We start from the raw sequence: 21,773 nt of genomic DNA on the forward strand, positions 1-21,773 counted from the left end.
TGAACCTCCTCACCCCTGAACATTGTCCTCGTGTCAGTGAAGTGGTTACTGAAACGTGGAAAGTCAGTGTGTTCAGCCTGTCTGAGATTTCAGCAGATTTGCGTGGTACTTTTATACAGCAACGTGGTCCAACAACACAGATGCTATTTCCAACACCTCCTGCAGAAAGGCTGAGTGTCCCGCCCACCACCCGCCTTCCTTCCTGAGCACTCCCACAGTGCGACATATCACGGTGCTCAGATTAATACACTTATAATATTTGCTCTGTTGAAAAAATGCAATGAGAAGGAATATTGTCTTCCAGACTTGATGATCAGAAATTAATCATCCTTTCCAAATCCCTCCTGTGGCCTCATTCCCTCCCAATCTTTGTATCCTTCCTCAGCCCTCCGATCTCTCCGATCTCTCCAGCTTTCTGAAGTCCTCCAATTCTGGCCTCCTGTGTAGGTCCCTGCTGCTTCAGTCCGTGTACCGTCAGCTGTCGTCGTCCTAATCGCTGGGATTTCGGCCACCTGTCCGAATAATATAGAATCATTGAATTTACAGTGCAGAAGGAGGCCATTTGGCCCATCGAGTCTGCACCGGCCCTTGGAAAGAGCACCCTACTTAAGCCCACGCCTCCACCCTATCCCCATAACCCCACCTAACTTTTGGACACACAGAGGCAATTTAGCGCGGCCAATCCACCTAACCTGCACATCTGTGGACTGTGGGAGGAAACCGGAGCACCCGGAGAAAACCCACGCAGGCACGTGCAGACTCCATAAAGAGAGTCACCCGAGGCCAGAATTGAACCCGGGTCCCTGCAGCTGTGAGGTAGCAGTGCTAACCAATGTGCCACCATGTCGCCCGCAGCAAGTGGCATTTCGCTAGCTTTCTGATTTGTAATTGCTCCTTTGAAACACTTTTTGGAAGGATTTACTGCGTTGAAGGTGCTATATAAATGCAGGTTGCACTCCTTGTTGTCCCCCCTCTAATTTTTTATGCAGCCCAGTGACAGTGAAGGAACGGTGATATATTTCCACGTCAGGGTGGTGGGTGGCTTGGAGGGGAACTTGCCCTTGTCCTTCTCGGTGGAAGGTGTTGCCGAGGGTTTGGGCGGTGTTGTCGAAGGAGCCTTGCCATGTTGCTGCAGTGCATCTTGTGGATGGTACACACGGCTGCCACTGTGCGTTGGATTTAGATTAGATTTTGTTTATTGTCACGTGTACCGAGGTACAGTGAAAAGTATTTTTCTGCGAGCAGCTCAACAGGTCATTAAGTACATGGGAAAAAAAGGAAATTAAAGAAAATACATAATAGGGCAACACAAGGTACACAATGGAACTACATAATCACCGGCATTGGTGAAGCACACAGGGTGTAGTGTTAATGAGGTCAGTCCATACGAGGGTCGTTTAGGAGTCTGGTGACAGTGGGGAAGAAGCTGTTTTTGAGTCTGTTCGTGCGTGTTCCAGTCCAATTTTCCCAACCAGCCTGCATTCTCTCCTATTGCTGATTAAAGCATAACGCTGTGAAGCAAAATTCTAATTGAACAGGCACAATCATTCTAATCTATTTGTGAATGCGGAGAATATTAAATATCCTCATTTCAGTGCATGCTGTCCAGGAAAGAGTATTTAGAAAAGGAACCTCCTCCACCCTATCCTGCCCCTTCAGAATTTTGTAGGGTTCATCTTCACTCCAGAGAATATAAGCCCAATTTATTCGGCCTCTTATTATAGTGCAGCCTCCTCGTCCCAGGAACCACAATGTCATGAACCGTCCCCAGTACAAGTATGTCCTTTCTTAAATATGGAGACTAAAATGCCCCACAGTATTCTACAGCTCGTGTCATCAAAGCCCTGTACAATCACAGCAAACCTGATTTATTCCTGTACTCCGCTCTGAATTGAATTTAATTTGATTTATTGTCACGTGTATCGAGGTACAGTGAAAATTATTGCTCTGTGCTGTGTACAGATAAGACCGATAACACACAGGACAGACATAAATACACAATGTAAATACATTGACACAGGCAACGGTTGAGCATACAGAGTGTTGTCTTATTCAGTAGAAAAGCTGTGCGGAGAGATCAATTCAGTCCATAAGACGGTCATTCAGGAGTCTGGTGGTAACAGCGGGGCAGACGCTGTTTTTGTGTCTGTTAGTGCGTGTTCTCAGACTTTTGTATCTCCTGCCCGATGGAAGAAGTTGGAAGAGTGAGTAAGCCGGGTGGGAGGGGTCTTTGATTATGCTGCCTGCTTTCCCCAGGCAGCGGGAGGTGTAGATGGAGTCAATGGATGGGAGGCAGGTTCGTGTGTTGGACTGGGCGGTGTTCACGACTCTCTGAAGTTTCTTGCGGTCCTGGGCCGAGCAGTTGCCGTACCAGGCTGTGATGCAGCCCGATAGGATGCTTTCTATGGTGTGGAGGAAATCTCACTCCTGACTCGTGGGCCGGCTTTGCGGAATCGGGGAGTGAACGGACTGGACGATGAATCCATTGCCTGAAGATTTGAGATGTCATTGTTGCGCAGTGGGTAATGCTTTCTTGCCTTTGAGACAGAAGTTTGTGCGATCGAGTACCATCGAGGGGTGTGGTGTGGGGGGGGGGGGGGGGGGGGATCACCCTGCTTTCGTTCCGCTGGTGCTGCGGGATCTTTTGCATCCGCACAAAAGGTCAAATGGAGCCACAGTCTCACCAAAAGGTGGCACCTCCGACTGGCACCGTACTGGAGTCCCAGACTAGATTTGGTACTTGATTCACAGGGATTGGGATTTGAATCTATGACCTTTTGAACCCCTGGGGTGAAAGGGGCTGCTCGCTGAATTACAGGGGTCACCAGATTGAACGAGTTGAGGTCAGGCCTTTGATTGTAAAGAAGCTGAGAGTGTCGAGAGTTGTGGAGAGTTGGACATTCCCGACTCCACGTTCAGAGGAATACTTTGGGAATGAAACCTGCCCTTGGTGGATGAGTTGGGCAGTAACATTCCCTCCCCTGCTTCACTAATCAGTAAAGTGGACTTTGCCTCATTTGAGGCCTTGACTTCAGCCGGGATGTTGGCCGTGCTTCTGACGAGCACTGACAATCCGTAATGTCTTGGGTCAGTGCCAGAGCTGTTCTGACTCACTTCAAAGTATTTTTTGAAATATTTTCCTGGGACACAGAGGTGTAACTCTCATGATTGCAACCTTACTGGAACTGCCTGGGCTGGAGCCAATATGTCCCCGGGTATAACTAACGCACAGCCCACAAACTGGCTATATTGAGAGGCAATCGCCTCTCTCTCTCTCTCTCTCTCTCTCTCTCTCTCTCTCTCTCTCTCACACTCGTTCCTTTTCTCTCATTCCCTCTTTTCCCGTGTCTCAAATGATTTTTTTTTTCTCCAGCTTTCTGCGTTGCTCTCATTTCACACGGTAGCACAGTGGTTAGCACTGTTGCTTCACAGCTCCAGGGTCCCAGGTTCGATTCCCGGCTTGGGTCACCGTCTGTGCGGAGTCTGCACGTTCTCCCCGTGACTGCGTTGGGTTTCCTCCGGGCGCTCCGGTTTCCTCTCGCAGTCCAAAGATGCGCAGGTTAGGTGGATTGACCATGATCAATCGTGTTCTAAAATGTTACGTGGCATTACTGGGTTACGGGGATAGGATGGAGGAGTGGGCATAAGTGGGTGCTCTTTCCAAGGGCCGGTGCGGACTCGATGGGCCGAATGGCCTCCTCCCGCACTCTACATTTTGTGTTTCTATGATTCTCTGCTGTGTTTGTTTGTTTTCTCTCTCTCACTCTCTTGTTCGCTTCCTCCCTAATATAACCCCAGGCCCTCCTTCTGTCTGTGACTCTGATCTGCCTTAACGCTTTGTAGAGCAAAAGGGGGTGAGGGATGAAAGCTCCATCAATATTTATCCAGGAATAGGATGGTGCAAACTCTGATTGTCCACGAACTCTGTTCTGATTGTGACTGAGGCCTGGCCTGTTTCACAATTTGCACTTGTAGCTGAATCTCACTCTGTGACAGGGCCCTTTAAGTAATAGAGGTGGGGTATGTCTGCATAACTTTTCATTCCCCTTTCTTTCCTCCCTCTCAATCCTTTGATATCAAAAAATGTTTGCAATGTTGGTGTTTTGCCATCCTGCACGATTGTGACCAGAGATCCCGAGAATGTTTACTCGCGGAGGAGCAACATCAAACTATTCTCTTTACGTTGATGCATTGGCGGCTGGATGGAGAGAGCGGAGCGGCTGCCAGCTATGGGCGAGAACTTGTTTCTGATTTTAAACTATGCTTCTCAAAAAAAAATTAAGGTTAAGTTTCACATCTCCGATCTCCAACTCACAAGGAGGCCATTCGGCCCATTGTTCCTTGCGCTTTGCATTCAGGTAGTGCTTTTCCAGACCTCGGGGATGTCCCAATGCCCAGGGAAGGTCTTCTTGAAGTGTAATGTAGGCAATTCCAGAGCCAGTTTGTGCATCGCAAGCTGCCGCAAACAGTGAGCAAAATGGCTGGCTGTGCTCTCTGCATGTCAGGCTTTGGAAAGCCAAGCTCTAGCTGACAGCACGTCGTCCCTGATCGCACAAAGCAACATTGACCACATCTGGCCGATGCCTCCATTCAAAAATTCCTATCCTTCCTCGGCTCCTCCCCATCTGTGTAACCTCCACCAAGGCGGCATCCCTCCAACCAGGCGTTCCTCCAGTTCTGGTCCCTGAATCCTGTTGCGCCATCAGTGATGGCTGCCTCCTGGTGCCTCGGCCTGAAGCAATGGTCCTTCCCCCCCCCCCCCCCCCCCCACCACTCTCCTGCCTTGAAGATAGCTCTCTGACCAAATGTATGTGCTGTAATATCTGCTGACGCGGTTCTGTGTCAAATTCATTCTGATTTACATTCTTGTTGAAGTGCCTTGGGATCTTTTACTGCATGATGCATGGGTTAATGTTCCAGGACCTCAGTCATTGGCCATGAACCCTCACCTCCGAGTGATTCAGAATCCTTGAGCAATCTTGGTGGGGGGCGGGGGGGTTAAATCACCCAGGGTGCTAACAACTTGTAAGCACAGATAATTTATGAAAACAATTATTGCAACAAACCCTTCAAACAATCCTGTGGGATGGCTAGCTGAGAGACCTAGCCAGGGTGTAGCGGGGATATCTGGTGTTCTATCTGAAAGCAAACACAACCTAATCAGGGCACTGATAGCTGATGGTGCCAGGAAGGTTGTGTGATTTCCAACTCTGCTGGCTTCTAAGCCGGTCATTTATTTCTGTTGACGGTTTTCACACGCTGCTGACTGATTTGGAAAAGCAACTCCAGGGGCCGAGGGGAGCTGGGGGAGTGCGAGAGTTACATTGCCAAAGGTTCGCTGCCCTACCAGTGGGAGCTGAAGTCTGAGGCGGGTGTTGGTATGGGTGGGGTGGGGGAGCGGGGGGTGGAGAAGGCAATCCTGAGCCAATTATCAGTCCCCTGTGTCCACAGCCATTCTGACAGACAGCATTTCAGAGTTCCACTGCCCTTTTGGATAAAATTACTGCGGATGCTAGAATCTGAAACGAAAGAGAAAATGCTGGAAAATCTCAGCAGGTCTGGCCGCATCCGTAGGGAGAGAAAAGAGCGAACGTTTCGAGTCCAGATGACCCTTTGTCAAAGCTATCTGTCTTGGAGTCATTAAGGCACCGAAGGACGACATTCAGCCCATTGAGTCCATGCTCGCCTCTCTGTAAAGCAATCCAGTCAGTCCCATTCCCTTTGCTGTATCCCGAGAAGGCCTAAACGATTTCATAGCATTGTTTGACAAAAAGCAGGGAAACTGTCCCAAGCGCCCCCATTGAAGTGGAAATTGAATCGAGAAGCTTTCGTCTCTCCGATTAATAATGCTAAATGATGAGCCACAATCAGGACCTCATCGGTTGTGTAAAGTGCTCCCTGACATCACCCCTGAATGGACGACCTCTAATTTTAATATTATTCCCACTTTCTTGTCGACTCCATAATCAGAGGATATAAGCGCCCGATATCTCACCTCTCGAAAATTTTTATTATTTTGAACAAGTTAACCCTGAAAACTCCTCATTGTCTGATCAGCTCAGTTTATTTTCTAATGTCCATCAAAGGGTTTGACAGAATAGATACTGAGAGGATGTTTCCTCTTGTGGGAGAGTCCAGGACCAGGGGGCAGAATCTCAGAGTAAGAGTCGTCCATTTATGAAAATCGCTTATTGTCACAAGTAGGCTTCAATGAAGTTACTGTGAAAAGCCCCTAGTCGCCACATTCCGGCGCCTGTTCGGGGAGGCTGGTACGGGAATTGAACCGTGCTGCTGGCCTGCCTTGGTCTGCTTTAAAATCCAGCTATTTAGCCCAGCGTGCTAAACCAGCCCCTGATTTAAGGCAGCGGTGAGGAATTTCTTCTCTAAGACGGTAGTGAATCTGTGGAATTCTTTAACGCAGAGAGCTATAGAGGTTGGGTTGTTACGTATGTTCAAGGCTGAGCGAGGCAGATTTTTAATCAGTGAGGGAATCGAGGGCTATGGAGATAAGGTGGGAAATTGGAGTTGAGGATTATCACAACAGATCATTCATGATATCATTGACCGGTGGAGCAGACCCGATGGGCCGAATGGCCTAGCTCCCATGTTTTATTGTCTTATAATCTTTATTGTAGTACACAGCTATGTCCAAGTGTCTAATCCCAAATTCCTGGAGGATTGACAATCCGACAGACCTCTCCATTATGTTGTGGTCCTGTCTCTGGTCTCGTGTCTGTGACGGGCTTGAACGAGGGATGGCAACGCCCCCCCCCCCCCCCCCCAATCATTCTCCGCCCCAACAAGGGTTTTCCTGGAGTCGCTCGGGAGCGAGGATCAACCTCCAGGACACTGCTGTGTGTGCACACTTGGAGAAAAACCATCAGGACGTTATAAAAGCTAATTTTGTTTCCATTTGCTTTGAACATTTCTTTTTCCCGAATATGAAAATATTGAAAATGGAGGGAGGGGCAGGATGGGAAAAGATTGTTTGGCGGACATTCATCCGATTGGGTAATTAGTCTTTCCAATTGGTGTAGGAAGCCCGTGAGTCACAAAGATGGATGTGTTGGCCGACGAATGGCTGGAGAGTGGGGCGAGGCCATGTGATGGACTCCCCATCTGCTCACAGTTGACAGCCCCAGCTGGGTCCCAGGAGTCACACTTGTCATCCATTGAGGCTGAAACTGTCGTCTTTTAAAATACAATTAACCCTTTTTGCATTTCAAATGCGACCCCCTGCACACTCGCCTACTGACCCCAATCCTGTCAGTGCAACATTTACCCGTGACCTGTGACATTCGGAGGATGCATCACAAGGTGACCCTTGACCCTTGTGTTGCCATGTTGTGTAAAACCGAACGGCTTTCAATTAATTCACTGATTGATTCCTCCTACAAAGCTGACAGTTGTTGGGAATTCCGATGGGAACCTCCCCTGCCCTGGAAGCTGATGATCGAAGAGACTTTGTCACTAACAGGCTCCACACCTTCGTTAGCGTGGTGAAGAATCTCGCCTGGGTTTCAGAAGAAGGAAGATTGCCTTTCACAACCTGAGGACATCCCCAAAATTATTTGCAGCCAATGAAGCATTTCTTGAAGTATTGCAATGTCGAAAGCGCAGAAGCCAATTTGCGCACAGCAAGATGCGACAAACAGCAATGCCATGATGGCCAGATGATCTGTTTTTAGTGATAATTAAGGAGCAAGTAATGGCCTGGACACCACGGAGAACTGGTGACCTTGAGTAATGTGGGACTAAAAGTGTGGACAGGGCCTCCATTTAATGGCTCACCTGAAAGGCCGTTCTTCAAACAATGTTGCCAACCCTCCGGGATTGTCCCAGAGTGTCCAGGAATTGAAGATCAATCTCCAGGACACTGCTCTGAGCGACCCTGAAGAAACGACATCGGGAGATTAAACCAGACTGGGGGGGGCGGGCGGAGGCATGTTTGGGGGCAGTCCAGCATCATTCAATTGAGGAATGAGCTTATTTTGCTTCTCAATTGACTTAAGAATAAAGCAGTACATCACCAGGATGGATGTATTGGCTGAGGAATGGCTGGACCATGGGAGCAAAATTATGTGTTACACCCTCTAGAAATACATTTAGTCACAGTTGATGACTCTACCCTCTGCCAGCTCGGTGTTCCCCATGGGGCCGGCCCTCTGCCAGCTCGGTGTTCCCCATGGGGCCGGCCCTCGCCCAGTGCGGTGTTCCCCATGGGGCCGGCCCTCACCCAGCACGGTGTTCCCCATGGGGCCGGCCCTCACCCAGCACGGTGTTCCCCATGGGGCCGGCCCTCACCCAGCTCGGTGTTCCCCATGGGGCCGGCCCTCTGCCAGCTCGGTGTTCCCCATGGGGCCGGCCCTCGCCCAGTGCGGTGTTCCCCATGGGGCCGGCCCTCACCCAGCTCGGTGTTCCCCATGGGGCCGGCCCTCACCCAGCTCGGTGTTCCCCATGGGGCCGGCCCTCACCCAGCTCGGTGTTCCCCATGGGGCCGGCCCTCACCCAGCTCGGTGTTCCCCATGGGGCCGGCCCTCACCCAGCTCGGTGTTCCCCATGGGGTCGGCCCTCACCCAGCTCGGTGTTCCCCATGGGGTCGGCCCTCACCCAGCTCGGTGTTCCCCATGGGGCCGGCCCTCACCCAGCTCGGTGTTCCCCATGGGGCCGGCCCTCACCCAGCTCGGTGTTCCCCATGGGGTCGGCCCTCACCCAGCTCGGTGTTCCCCATGGGGCCGGCCCTCACCCAGCTCGGTGTTCCCCATGGGGTCAGCCCTCTGCCAGCTCGGTGTTCCCCATGGGGTCAGCCCTCTGCCAGCTCGGTGTTCCCCATGGGGCCGGCCCTCACCCAGCTCGGTGTTCCCCATGGGGCCGGCCCTCACCCAGCGCGGTGTTCCCCATGGGGCCGGCCCTCGCCCAGTGCGGTGTTCCCCATGGGGCCGGCCCTCACCCAGCTCGGTGTTCCCCATGGGGCCGGCCCTCACCCAGTGCGGTGTTCCCCATGGGGCCGGCCCTCGCCCAGTGCGGTGTTCCCCATGGGGCCGGCCCTCACCCAGCTCGGTGTTCCCCATGGGGCCGGCCCTCACCCAGCTCGGTGTTCCCCATGGGGCCGGCCCTCACCCAGCTCGGTGTTCCCTATGGGGCCGGCCCTCACCCAGCGCGGTGTTCCCCATGGGGCCGGCCCTCTGCCAGCTCGGTGTTCCCCATGGGGCCGGCCCTCTGCCAGCTCGGTGTTCGCCATGGGGCCGGCCCTCACCCAGTGCGGTGTTCCCCATGGGGCCGGCCCTCACCCAGCTCGGTGTTCCCCCTGGGGCCGGCCCTCACCCAGCGCGGTGTTCCCCATGGGGCCGGCCCTCTGCCAGCTCGGTGTTCCCCATGGGGCCGGCCCTCTGCCAGCTCGGTGTTCCCCATGGGGCCGGCCCTCTGCCAGCTCGGTGTTCCCCATGGGGCCGGCCCTCACCCAGCGCGGTGTTCCCTATGGGGCCGGCCCTCACCCAGCTCGGTGTTCCCCATGGGGCCGGCCCTCTGCCAGCTCGGTGTTCGCCATGGGGCCGGCCCTCACCCAGTGCGGTGTTCCCCATGGGGCCGGCCCTCACCCAGTGCGGTGTTCCCCATGGGGCCGGCCCTCACCCAGCTCGGTGTTCCCCATGGGGCCGGCCCTCACCCAGTGCGGTGTTCCCCATGGGGCCGGCCCTCTGCCAGCGCGGTGTTCCCCATGGGGCCGGCCCTCACCCAGCTCGGTGTTCCCCATGGGGCCGGCCCTCTGCCAGCTCGGTGTTCCCCATGGGGCCGGCCCTCTGCCAGCTCGGTGTTCCCCATGGGGCCGGCCCTCTGCCAGCTCGGTGTTCCCCATGGGGCCGGCCCTCACCCAGTGCGGTGTTCCCCATGGGGTCGGCCCTCTGCCAGCTCGGTGTTCCCCATGGGGCCGGCCCTCACCCAGTGCGGTGTTCGCCATGGGGCCGGCCCTCACCCAGTGCGGTGTTCCCCATGGGGCCGGCCCTCACCCAGCTCGGTGTTCCCCATGGGGCCGGCCCTCACCCAGCGCGGTGTTCCCCATGGGGCCGGCCCTCTGCCAGCTCGGTGTTCCCCATGGGGCCGGCCCTCTGCCAGCTCGGTGTTCCCCATGGGGCCGGCCCTCTGCCAGCTCGGTGTTCCCCATGGGGCCGGCCCTCACCCAGCGCGGTGTTCCCTATGGGGCCGGCCCTCACCCAGCTCGGTGTTCCCCATGGGGCCGGCCCTCTGCCAGCTCGGTGTTCGCCATGGGGCCGGCCCTCACCCAGTGCGGTGTTCCCCATGGGGCCGGCCCTCACCCAGTGCGGTGTTCCCCATGGGGCCGGCCCTCACCCAGCTCGGTGTTCCCCATGGGGCCGGCCCTCACCCAGTGCGGTGTTCCCCATGGGGCCGGCCCTCTGCCAGCGCGGTGTTCCCCATGGGGCCGGCCCTCACCCAGCTCGGTGTTCCCCATGGGGCCGGCCCTCTGCCAGCTCGGTGTTCCCCATGGGGCCGGCCCTCTGCCAGCTCGGTGTTCCCCATGGGGCCGGCCCTCTGCCAGCTCGGTGTTCCCCATGGGGCCGGCCCTCACCCAGTGCGGTGTTCCCCATGGGGTCGGCCCTCTGCCAGCTCGGTGTTCCCCATGGGGCCGGCCCTCACCCAGTGCGGTGTTCCCCATGGGGCCGGCCCTCTGCCAGCTCGGTGTTCCCCAGGGGGTCAGCCCTCTGCCAGCTCGGTGTTCCCCATTGGGTCAGCCCTCACCCAGCGCGGTGTCCCCCATGGGGCCGGCCCTCACCCAGCTCGGTGTTCCCCATGGGGCCGGCCCTCTGCCAGCGCGGTGTTCCCCATGGGGCCGGCCCTCTGCCAGCTCGGTGTTCCCCATGGGGCCGGCCCTCACCCAGCTCGGTGTTCCCCATGGGGCCGGCCCTCACCCAGCTCGGTGTTCCCCATGGGGCCGGCCCTCTGCCAGCTCGGTGTTCCCCATGGGGCCGGCCCTCTGCCAGCGCGGTGTTCCCCATGGGGCCGGCCCTCACCCAGCTCGGTGTTCCCCATGGGGCCGGCCCTCTGCCAGCTCGGTGTTCCCCATGGGGCCGGCCCTCTGCCAGCTCGGTGTTCCCCATGGGGCCGGCCCTCACCCAGCGCGGTGTTCCCCATGGGGCCGGCCCTCACCCAGCTCGGTGTTCCCCATGGGGTCAGCCCTCTGCCAGCTCGGTGTTCCCCAGGGGGCCGGCCCTCACCCACCTCGGTGTCCCCATGGGGCCGGCCCTCACCCAGCTCGGTGTTCCCCATGGGGCCGGCCCTCACCCAGCTCGGTGTTCCCCATGGGGTCAGCCCTCACCCAGCTCGGTGTTCCCCATGGGGCCGGCCCTCACCCAGCGCGGTGTTCCCCATGGGGCCGGCCCTCTGCCAGCTCGGTGTTCCCCATGGGGCCGGCCCTCACCCAGCTCGGTGTTCCCCATGGGGCCGGCCCTCACCCAGCTCGGTGTTCCCCATGGGGCCGGCCCTCACCCAGCTCGGTGTTCCCCATGGGGCCGGCCCTCACCCAGCTCGGTGTTCCCCATGGGGCCGGCCCTCACCCAGCTCGGTGTCCCCCAGGGGGCCGGCCCTCACCCAGCTCGGTGTTCCCCATGGGGCCGGCCCTCTGCCAGCTCGGTGTTCCCCAGGGGGTCAGCCCTCTGCCAGCTCGGTGTTCCCCAGGGGGCCAGCCCTCACCCAGCTCGGTGTTCCCCATGGGGCCGACCCTCACCCAGCGCGGTGTTCCCCATGGGGTCAGCCCTCACCCAGTGCGGTGTTCCCCATGGGGCCGGCCCTCTGCCAGCTCGGTGTTCCCCATGGGGTCAGCCCTCTGCCAGCTCGGTGTCCCCATGGGGTCAGCCCTCTGCCAGCTCGGTGTCCCCATGGGGTCAGCCCTCTGCCAGCTCGGTGTTCCCCATGGGGCCGGCCCTCACCCAGCTCGGTGTCCCCATGGGGTCGGCCCTCTGCCAGCTCGGTGTTCCCCATGGGGCCGGCCCTCTGCCAGTGCGGTGTTCCCCATGGGGCCGGCCCTCACCCAGCGCGGTGTTCCCCATGGGGTCAGCCCTCTGCCAGCTCTGTGTTCCCCATGGGGCCGACCCTCTGCCAGCTCGGTGTTCCCCATGGGGCCGGCCCTCTGCCAGCTCGGTGTTCCCCATGGGGCCGGCCCTCTGCCAGCTCGGTGTTCCCATGGGGCCGGCCCTCTGCCAGCTCGGCACTCCACATGGAATTTGGTTAAGGCCAATATTTATTGTCCATCCCTAATTACTGGAGAAGGTGGTGATGAGTCGCCACCTTGAACCGCTGCAGTCCTTGCGGTGTAGGTACACCCAGACTGCTGACAGCCAGGAAGTTCCAGGATTTTGACCGAGTGACAGTGAAGGATCGGTGAGAGGGTTGGAGGGGAATTTCCAGGTGCTGGGGTTCCCAGGTGACTGCCCCAGTGGAAGTTGTGGGTATGGAAGGTGCTGTCGAAGGAGCCTTGGCGAGTTGCTGCAGTGCATCTTGTAGACGGTACACGCGGCTGCCTCTGTGCGTCGGTAGTGAGGGGGTCAATGTTGGTGGATGGAGTGCCAATCAAGCGGGCTGCTTTGTTAAGCTTATTGAGTGTTGTTGGAGCTGCGCTCATCCAGGTAAGTGGGGAGTATTCCATCACACTCCTGACTTGTGCCTTGCAGATGGTGGACAGGCTTTGGGGACTCAGGATGTGAGTTTCTTGCTGCAGAACTCTGAGCCTCGCCCAGCTCTGGTAGCCACAGTATTTATATGGCTGATCCAGTTAGATTTCTGGTCAATGGTTTCATAGATTTCATAGAATTTACAGTGCCGAAGGAGGCCATTCGGCCCACCAAGTCTGCATCGGCCCTTGGAAAGAGCACCCAACCGAATCCCACACCTCCACCCTATCCCCGTAACCCCACTATTTTTTTGGGACACTAAGGGCAATTTAGCATAGTCAAACCACCTAACCTGCACATCTTTGGACTGTGGGAGGAAACCGGAGCACCCGGAGGAAACCCAAGCAGCCACGGGGTGAACATGCAGACTCCGCACAGACAGTGACCCAAGCCGGGAATTGAACCTGGGACCCTGGAGCTGTGAAGCATCTGTGCTAATCACTATGCTACTGTGGTAACCCCCAGGATGTTGATTGTGGGGGATTCGGCGATGGTAATGCTGTTGAATGTCAAAGGGAGATGGTTAGATCCTCTCTTGTTGGAGATAGTCGTTGCCTGGCACTTGTGTGACGTGAATGTTGTTTGCCACTTGTCAGCCCAAGCCGGGATGTTGGCCAGGTCTTGATGCATTAGAACAGGGACCTCCGCAATATCTGAGGAATCATGAATGGTGCTGAACACCAATTTCCATGAGGGCTCCTTGATGATATACTGGGTCAATGATGCATCGATGTCAACGCAGCCACTCTCATCTCACTTCTTGAGTTCTTTTGGGCACATGCTCACTTTGCTGATCATCGACAGTACACTGATGAGGTGGTAATTGGCCAGGTCGGATTTGTCCTGTTTTTTGTAAACACGACAAACTTTGGCACTTTGCCACATTGCTGGGTAGATGCCAGTGTTGCAGCTGTACTGGAACAGTTCGGCTAGGAGAGCACCTTGTTCTGGGCCACAGGTCTTGATTACTATTGCAGAATATTGTCAGGGCCCCGTTCCGACAGCCGTGGGCAGAATTCTCTGTTAATGGGGTTATGTCCCCACGCCCACGGGAAAACAGGCGCGAATCACTCTGGACTTCCCTGGAGCAAGTCCTCCATTTTGCCGGGCGTGCAGAGCCCCGGAGTAGTCCACGCAGCTCCGGCTGCCGACACGGGGCCCTGCACGTCCGGCCGCGGGACGGCTCATGCGCGCGGCGGCGGCCCCTTGCAACATGGCGGACCCACACAGCAAGCCGGCCGCAACAATATAGGCCCCCCCCCCCCCAAATCGCACGCGCTCGCCGATCGGTGCCCCCCCCCCCCCCCCCCAAACATTCGGACAGTTGTCGGCCGGAGAATCGCCGCCGGGGCCTCTTTCAATGGCCCCCGACCGGCGCCGCGTCGAACGTGCACGATTGGCGGCGATTCTCCAGTCCCCGGAGAATCGGGAAGGCGTCTGAACCGTTCGTGGGTCTGACGCCCCGTCCGCTGCCCCCGTGCCGAGCGCGATTGCGGTGCGGCGTCTAGGAGAATCCCGGCCATGGTCTATAATTCAATTGGCTGAAGACTGGTATTTGTGATGCAGAGGACTTTGGGGTTCAAGGTGGATCAGGAACTCGGCACTTCTGAGTAACGATTGCCGCAAATGCTTACGCACTGTAGCAGCCGCGTGCACCATCTACAAGATGCACTGCAGGAACTCAACAAGGTTCCTTTAGACAGCACCTTCCAAACCCACGACCAGTACGATCTGGAAGGACAAGAGCAGCAGATACCTGGGAACCCCACCAGCTGGAGGTTCTCCTCCAAGTCACTCACCGCCCTGACTTGGAAATATATCGTCGTTCCTTCACTGTCACTGGGGCAACATCCTGGAACTCCCTCCCTAACAGCACTGCGGGTGTACCTACACCTCAAGGACTGCAGCGGTTCAAGAAGGCAGCTCACCACCACCTTCTGAAGGGCAACTCTGGATGGGCAATAAATGCCGGCCTAACCAGCAACGACAACATCCCATAAATACATTTTTAAAAACGCTTCAGCCTTGTCTTTTGCACTGATGTATTGGGCTTACCAATAAGGGAATACTGTAGATGTGCTTTAGAGTGGTTTCACAGGTCGGCGCAACATCGAGGGCCGAAGGGTCTGTCCTGCGCTGTAATGTTCTGTGTACCCCGTCATTGAGGATGGGGATATCTGTGGAGTCCCGTCCTTCTGTTAGTTGTTTAATTGTCCACCACCATTCACGACTGGATGTGGCAGAGCTGCAGAACTATAATCTGATCTTCGGATCTGTTAATTGTGCGCTCCCTTAGCTCTGTCTGTAGCGTGCTGCTTCTGCTGTTAGCCATGCAAGTATTCCTGTGTTGCAGCTTCATCAGACTGTGGTCTCATTTTGAAATTCGCCCGGTACTGCTCTTACCCCCTCCTGCATTTCACATTCAACCAAGGATGTGCCATGCATAAAGGAAGTTGGAAAGGTTAAGGGGGAGGAGGGGAAATGTTTCGTTTGACAACACAATCCGTCAGCAGTAAGTGACCTGACCGAAACACAATCCCTTCAGGAGTGACCTGACACTCCACTGTCAGATGAAAGCTCCTGCTTGTATTTTGATCCCTTTGATGAGACCATGAAGCTGGTCTCCTCATAAGCACCTGGTGCATTGAATCCAATTGCTGGAACTGGCTTTTCAACCCTCGACGACTGAGGTCTTGGCCAAGCTTCAGGCTGGCTCCCAGAATCCAGTGTGATGTGAAAAATATCACCCCCCTCCCACTCTCGCAGCCCTCTAAAATAATTGCATTTTGGAAAGTCTAATATAGGTGGGAAATGGCAGTAAATGGCAGAGTATTGACAGTCAGAGGGATCCAGGTGTACGGGTCCACAGGTCACTGAAAGTGGCAACGCAGGTAGATAAGGTAGCCAAGAAGGCACACGGCATGCTTGCCTTCATCGGCCGGGGCATTGAGTATAACAGTGGGCAAGTCATGCTGCAGCTGTATAGAACCTTAGTTAGGCCGCACTTGGAGTATAGTGTTCAATTCTGGTCTACCAGAAGGATGTGGAGGCTTCAGAGAGGGTACAGAAGAGGTTTACCAGGATGTGGCCTGGTATGGAGGGCATTAGCTATGAGGCGAGGCTGAATAAACTCGGTTTGTTCTCACTGGAACGACGGAGGTTGAGGGGCGACCTGATAGAGGTCTACAAAATTATGAGGGGCATAGACAGAGTGGATAGTCAGAGGCTTTTCCCCAGGGTAGAGGGGTCAATTACTAGGGGGCATAGGTTTAAGGTGCGAGGGGCAAGGTTTAGAGGAGATGTACAAGGCAAGTTTTTTACACAGAGGGTAGTGGGTGCCTGGAACTCGCTGCCGGAGGAGGTGGTGGAAGCAGGGACGATAGTGACATTTAAGGGGCATCTTGACAAATACATGAATAGGATGGGAATAGAAGGATACGGACCCCGGAAGTGTAGAAGGTTTTAGATTCGACGGGCAGCACGGTCGGCACGGGCTTGGAGGGCCGAAGGGCCTGTTCCTGTGCTGTACGTTTCTGTGTTCTAAAGCTGGTAAACGCCCATTCCTGTCTGGATTTCAGGTATTGTCCTGGGGTCTCCAGATATTTTTGAATAATCTGAGACACTGCCCTCTGACACCACTGTTGTGGTCTCTTGTACTTGTTTGATTTTAATTGCTCCACCATTGGCGACCGTTCCTTTAAGGCCACAAGCACCTTTCCCAGCTCTCTAGCCCTCTCTTCTCTTTTAAGAAACTCTTCTAAAACAACCTCCTAGACCATGGACGGGATTCTCTCATCCCGCGGCAGAGTGTCCGCGCCGTTGTAAATGCCGTCGCGTTTTCCGACGGCGTGAATGGGCCGCTCCCAGGTCTGATTCTGGCATCTACAGGGGGCTGGCCGGGCACTGGAGCGGTTCACGCCGGGCCAGCTGCCAATCCAGGAGCGAACTGGGTGCCGCGGGGTCCACGCGTGCGCAGTGGCTCCCTTCACCGCGCCGGCCCCGATGCAACACGGCGCAGGACTACAGGGGCTGGCGGGTAGGAAATGAGTCCCCCAGCCAGAGAGGCCGGCCCGCCGATTGGTGGGTCCAGACTGCATCGGAGGCCACCCCGGGGTCGGAGGCCACCCCCCACCTCCCCTCCCCCCCCCCCCCCCCCCCCCCCCCCGTCCCCAACACAGGCCGCCCCCCCCCCCCCCCCCCCGACCCTTCCACGCCGCGGTCCCGCCGGCTGAGAGCAGGTGTGGACGGCGCCGGCGGGACTCGCCGTTTTCACGACAGCCGCTCGGCCCATCCCGGCCCGAGAATCGGCGGGCCTGCCGCGTAGAGCGGCCCCCGACCCGGCACCACGCCAACTACGCCGGTGCCAATGGCGCGCCACCGTCGGGGCAGCGTGGCCCGGTCGCGGGGATTCTCCGGCCCGGCCCAGGGCTGGGAGAATCCCGCCCCATGCTTTTGAACACCTGCTCTCACATCTCCTTGTGTAGCTTTGTGTGACGTGCCTGGGGATGTTTTGCCATCTTTTTTTTTTTAAAGTTAGAGAACCCAATTCATATTTTCCAATTTAAGGGGCAATGCCCACCTACCCTGCACAGCTTTGGGTTGTGGGGATGAAACCCACACAGACATGGGGAGAATGTGCAAACTCCACACGGACAGTGGGCCGGGATCGAACGCGGGTCCTCGGCGTTGTGAGGCAGCCGTGCTAACCATTGCGCCACCCTGCCGCCCTTGTTCGGCCATTTCAGTGAGGGGCAGTTAAGAGTCAACCACATTGCTGTGGGTCTGGAGTCACGTGTAGGCCAGGCCGGGTAAGGGCGGCAGATTTCCTTCCCGAAAGGGCATTGGTGAACCCGGTGGGTTTTCATAGAATCATCGAATTTACAGTGCAGAAGGAGGCCATTCGGCCCATCGAGTCTGCACAGGCCCTAGGAAAGAGCACCCCACCAATATTAATTCCAGATTTCATTAATTGTATTAAAAAAAATCCACCAGTTGCCGTGGTGGGATTTGAGCTCATGTCCCCCGAACATTAGCCACGGCCTGTGGATTGCTTGTCCAACAAGATTACCACAATGCCACCGTCTTCCCCCCAAGTTATTTTGAGCCTGATATATTCCCATCTTTTTGGGGAAACACAAGGAATGCCCTTCAGAGGATGAGGCTATGAAAGCTCCTGTTCCTATTGCATAAATTGCGAGTTTGAACAGGTTCCCTGGAGCCAGCGTGAACGCAGGGGATGAAATCTTCTTTCAGTTTGTGTACAGCTGGAGTAGAGATTGCCGCCTTTTTGACATGGGGAGGTGGAGCCCACCCATGGACACACAAGCTGCTCAGGCAGCATGGACAGGAGGCAGGCCTATAATTAGGTAGCAAAATGCCTGTGACCTTGATGAGCACAGTTGATACTTTGAAGTTTCAGAATAAATACAAATAACTCCCTCCCAGAGGAGGGCAGATAAGGGAGGCCAAGGAGCTGTGTTAGTCATGGGGGAGGGGACAGAGGAAGTGTGGGGGGAGGGGAAGGGAAGGTGGGGGGAGGGGAGGGGAAGGTGGGGGGAGGGGAGGGGAAGGTGGGGGGAGGGGAAGGGTTGGCATGGGGGAGGGGAAGGGATGGCATGGGGGAGGGGAAGGGATGGCGTGGGGGAGGGGAAGGGATGGCGTGGGGAGGGGAAGGGATGGCGTGGGGAGGGGAAGGGATGGCGTAGGGGAGGGGAAGGGATGGCATGGGGAGGGGAAGGGATGGCATGGGGAGGGGAAGGGATGGCATGGGGAGGGGAAGGGATGGCATGGGGAGGGGAAGGGATGGCATGGGGAGGGGAAGGGATGGCATGGGGAGGGGAAGGGATGGCATGGGGAGGGGAAGGGATGGCATGGGGAAGGGAGGGGAAGGGATGGCATGGCGGGGGGGAAGGGATGGCATGGCGGGGGGGAAGGGATGGCATGGGGAAGGGAGGGGAAGGGATGGCGGGGGAAGGGATGGCATGGGGAGGGCAAGGGATGGCATGGGGGAAGGGAAAGGATGGCATGGGGGAAGGGAAAGGATGGCATGGGGATGGGAAGGGATGGCATGGGGAGGGGAAGGGATGGCATGGGGAGGGGAAGGGATGGCATGGGGAGGGCAAGGGCAGAGTGGGAGAGATGCAGGGGTGGACGGAGAGGGGGAATGGCAGGAATCGGCCATTCGGCCCATTGAGTCTGCACCGGCCATTGGAAAGCGCACCCTCCCTAAACTTCCACCCTGTTCCCGTAATCCAACCTATTCCCGTAATCCAACCTAACCTTTTGGACACTAAGGGGCAATTGATCATGGCCAATCCAGGGGCTGGTTTGGCACAGTGGGCTAAACAGCTGGCTTGTAATGCAGAACAAGGCCACCAGCGCGGGTTTAATTTCCATCCCAGCCTCTCCGAACAGGCACCGGAATGTGGTGACTAGGGGCTTTTCACAGTTACTTAATTTGAAGTCTACTTGTGACAAGTGATTTTCATTCATTTTTTCATTTCACCTGAACTCCACTGGCGGTATTCTCCAATCGGGAGACTACGTCCCGACGCCGGAGTGAAAACTGGAGTGTTTCACTCCGGTGTCGGAGGCTGTTCCCAGCCCCCTATTCTCCCGCCCCTGGGGGGCTAGGAGCGGCGCCGCGTCATTTACGTGCGCCGGGCCTTGGCGCAGCGTAAAAGCGGCGCCGCGTAAATGACGCGACCGGCGCCATGTAAATGACGTCACCCGCGCATGCGCGGATTGGCCGGCACCAGCCTGCGTATGCGCGGTCTCCGTCCTCCCCGCGGCCGCCCCGCAAGAAGATGGCGAATGGATCTTGCGGAGCAGCGGAGGAAAGGAGGTCCGCCTTCAGAGAGGCTGGCCCGCCGATCAGTGGGCACCGACCGCGGGCCAGACCCCTTTTGAGTCCCCCCCCCGGTGCAGGAACCCACCTCACCCCCCACAGGCCGCCCTCCCCAGCGTTCCTGCGCTGTTCCCGCCGGCAGCGACCAGGTGTAGATGACGCCGGCGGGAACCGTGTTGGGCAGGCCGCTCAGCCCATCCGAGCCGGAGAATTGCTGCTCGCCCATTACCAATGGCAAGCGGCGATTCTCCCAGCGGCCAGCCGTGATTCGCGCCGCGCCAGTTTGGGGGGGGGCGGGGGAGAACCGCGTCGGGGCGGCGTGGCGGGACTCGCACGGCGCCCGGGCGATTCTCCCACCCGGCGTGGGAGGGGGGGGAGAATTCCGCCCCACATCTTTGGACTGTGGGAGGAAACCGGAGCACCCGGAGGAAACCAACGCAGACACGGGGAGAACGTGCAGACTCCGCACAGACGGTCACCCGAGGCTGGAATTGCACCCTGGTCCCAGGAGCTATGAGGCAGCAGTGCTAATCACCGTGCCAACGTGCTGCCCACAGGAGGAGGGTTGAGAGAGAGAGAGGGGCAGGGAGTGGGCGGTGAGGGGGAGGGGAACCATGTTATATTACAAAAGTGAAATATTACGGATGCTGGAGATCTGAACTGAAAACAGAAAAAATACTGGAAGTAGGTCAGGCAGCATCTGTGGAGGGTGTTTAGATAGATGACAAATATTATGTTGTTGTATTATTCAAAAAGAGTTGGAGACTACATTATTGTGTCTATGTAGTAACCAGGGTGCCATATGAATCACTCCTGCACCACAGCGTGCCAAAGTAACAATGCATCACTCCAATATCTGTGTACATGGAGGTGTGATTATTCTGAACATGGTGGCAGTTGGCAGCCTGTCAGTAAAACCCAAATAAATGCTGAATTGGATTGTGAAAAATTAACCTGAATTAGTACCAGCGAGGGACAGGGAAAACTGAGTGAATGGTGTGAAAATGAAATGGCCACTACCTCGGTACCTCCCGTTCAGTAACTACCTCGGTACCTCCCGTTCAGTAACTACCTCGGTACCTCCCGTTCAGTAACTACCTCGGTACCTCACGTTGAGTAAATACCTCGGTACCTCCCGTTCAGTAAATACCTCGGTACCTCACGTTCAGTAACTACCTCGGTACCTCCCGTTCAGTAACTACCTCGGTACCTCCCGTTCAGTAAATACCTCGGTACCTCACGTTCAGTAAATACCTCGGTACCTCCCGTTCAGTAACTACCTCGGTACCTCACGTTCAGTAAATACCTCGGTACCTCACGTTGAGTAACTACCTCGGTACCTCACGTTCAGTAAATACCTCGGTACCTCACGTTCAGTAAATACCTCGGTACCTCCCGTTCAGTAACTACCTCGGTACCTCACGTTCAGTAACTACCTCGGTACCTCACGTTCAGTAACTACCTCGGTACCTCACGTTCAGTAACTACCTCGGTACCTCACATTGAGTAACTACCTCGGTACCTCACGTTGAGTAACTACCTCGGTACCTCACGTTGAGTAACTACCTCGGTACCTCACGTTCAGTAACTACCTCGGTACCTCACGTTGAGTAACTACCTCGGTACCTCACGTTCAGTAACTACCTCGGTACCTCACATTGAGTAACTACCTCAGTACCTCACGTTCAGTAACTACCTCGGTACCTCATGTTCAGTAATTACCTCGGTACCTCACGTTCAGTAACTACCTCGGTACCTCACATTGAGTAACTACCTCGGTACCTCACGTTGAGTAACTACCTCGGTACCTCACGTTCAGTAACTACCTCGGTACCTCACGTTGAGTAACTACCTCGGTACCTCACGTTGAGTAACTACCTCGGTACCTCACGTTGAGTAACTACCTCGGTACCTCACGTTGAGTAACTACTTCGGTACCTCACATTGAGTAACTACCTCGATTCCTCACGTTCAGTAAATACCTCGGTACCTCACGTTCAGTAACTACCTCGGTACCTCACGTTCAGTAAATACCTCGGTACCTCACGTTCAGTAACTACCTCGGTACCTCACGTTCAGTAAATACCTCGGTACCTCACGTTCAGTAACTACCTCGGTACCTCACGTTGAGTAACTACCTCGATTCCTCACGTTGAGTAACTACCTCGGTACCTCACGTTCAGTAACTACCTCGGTACCTCACGTTCAGTAAATACCTCGGTACCTCACGTTCAGTAACTACCTCG

General features: G+C 56.1%; 1 protein-coding gene across 5 annotated transcripts in view; it reads left to right on the plus strand.

Annotated features, from left to right (window-relative positions):
• The window catches only part of gdpd5b (glycerophosphodiester phosphodiesterase domain containing 5b), a 317,896-nt gene that overhangs the window by 45,521 nt on the left and 250,602 nt on the right, over window positions 1-21,773 (plus strand). The window lies entirely within an intron of this gene.

Source organism: Scyliorhinus torazame, chromosome 15 (genome assembly GCF_047496885.1).
Source record: "Scyliorhinus torazame isolate Kashiwa2021f chromosome 15, sScyTor2.1, whole genome shotgun sequence".
In the NCBI taxonomy this organism is placed as follows: Eukaryota; Metazoa; Chordata; class Chondrichthyes; order Carcharhiniformes; family Scyliorhinidae; genus Scyliorhinus; species Scyliorhinus torazame.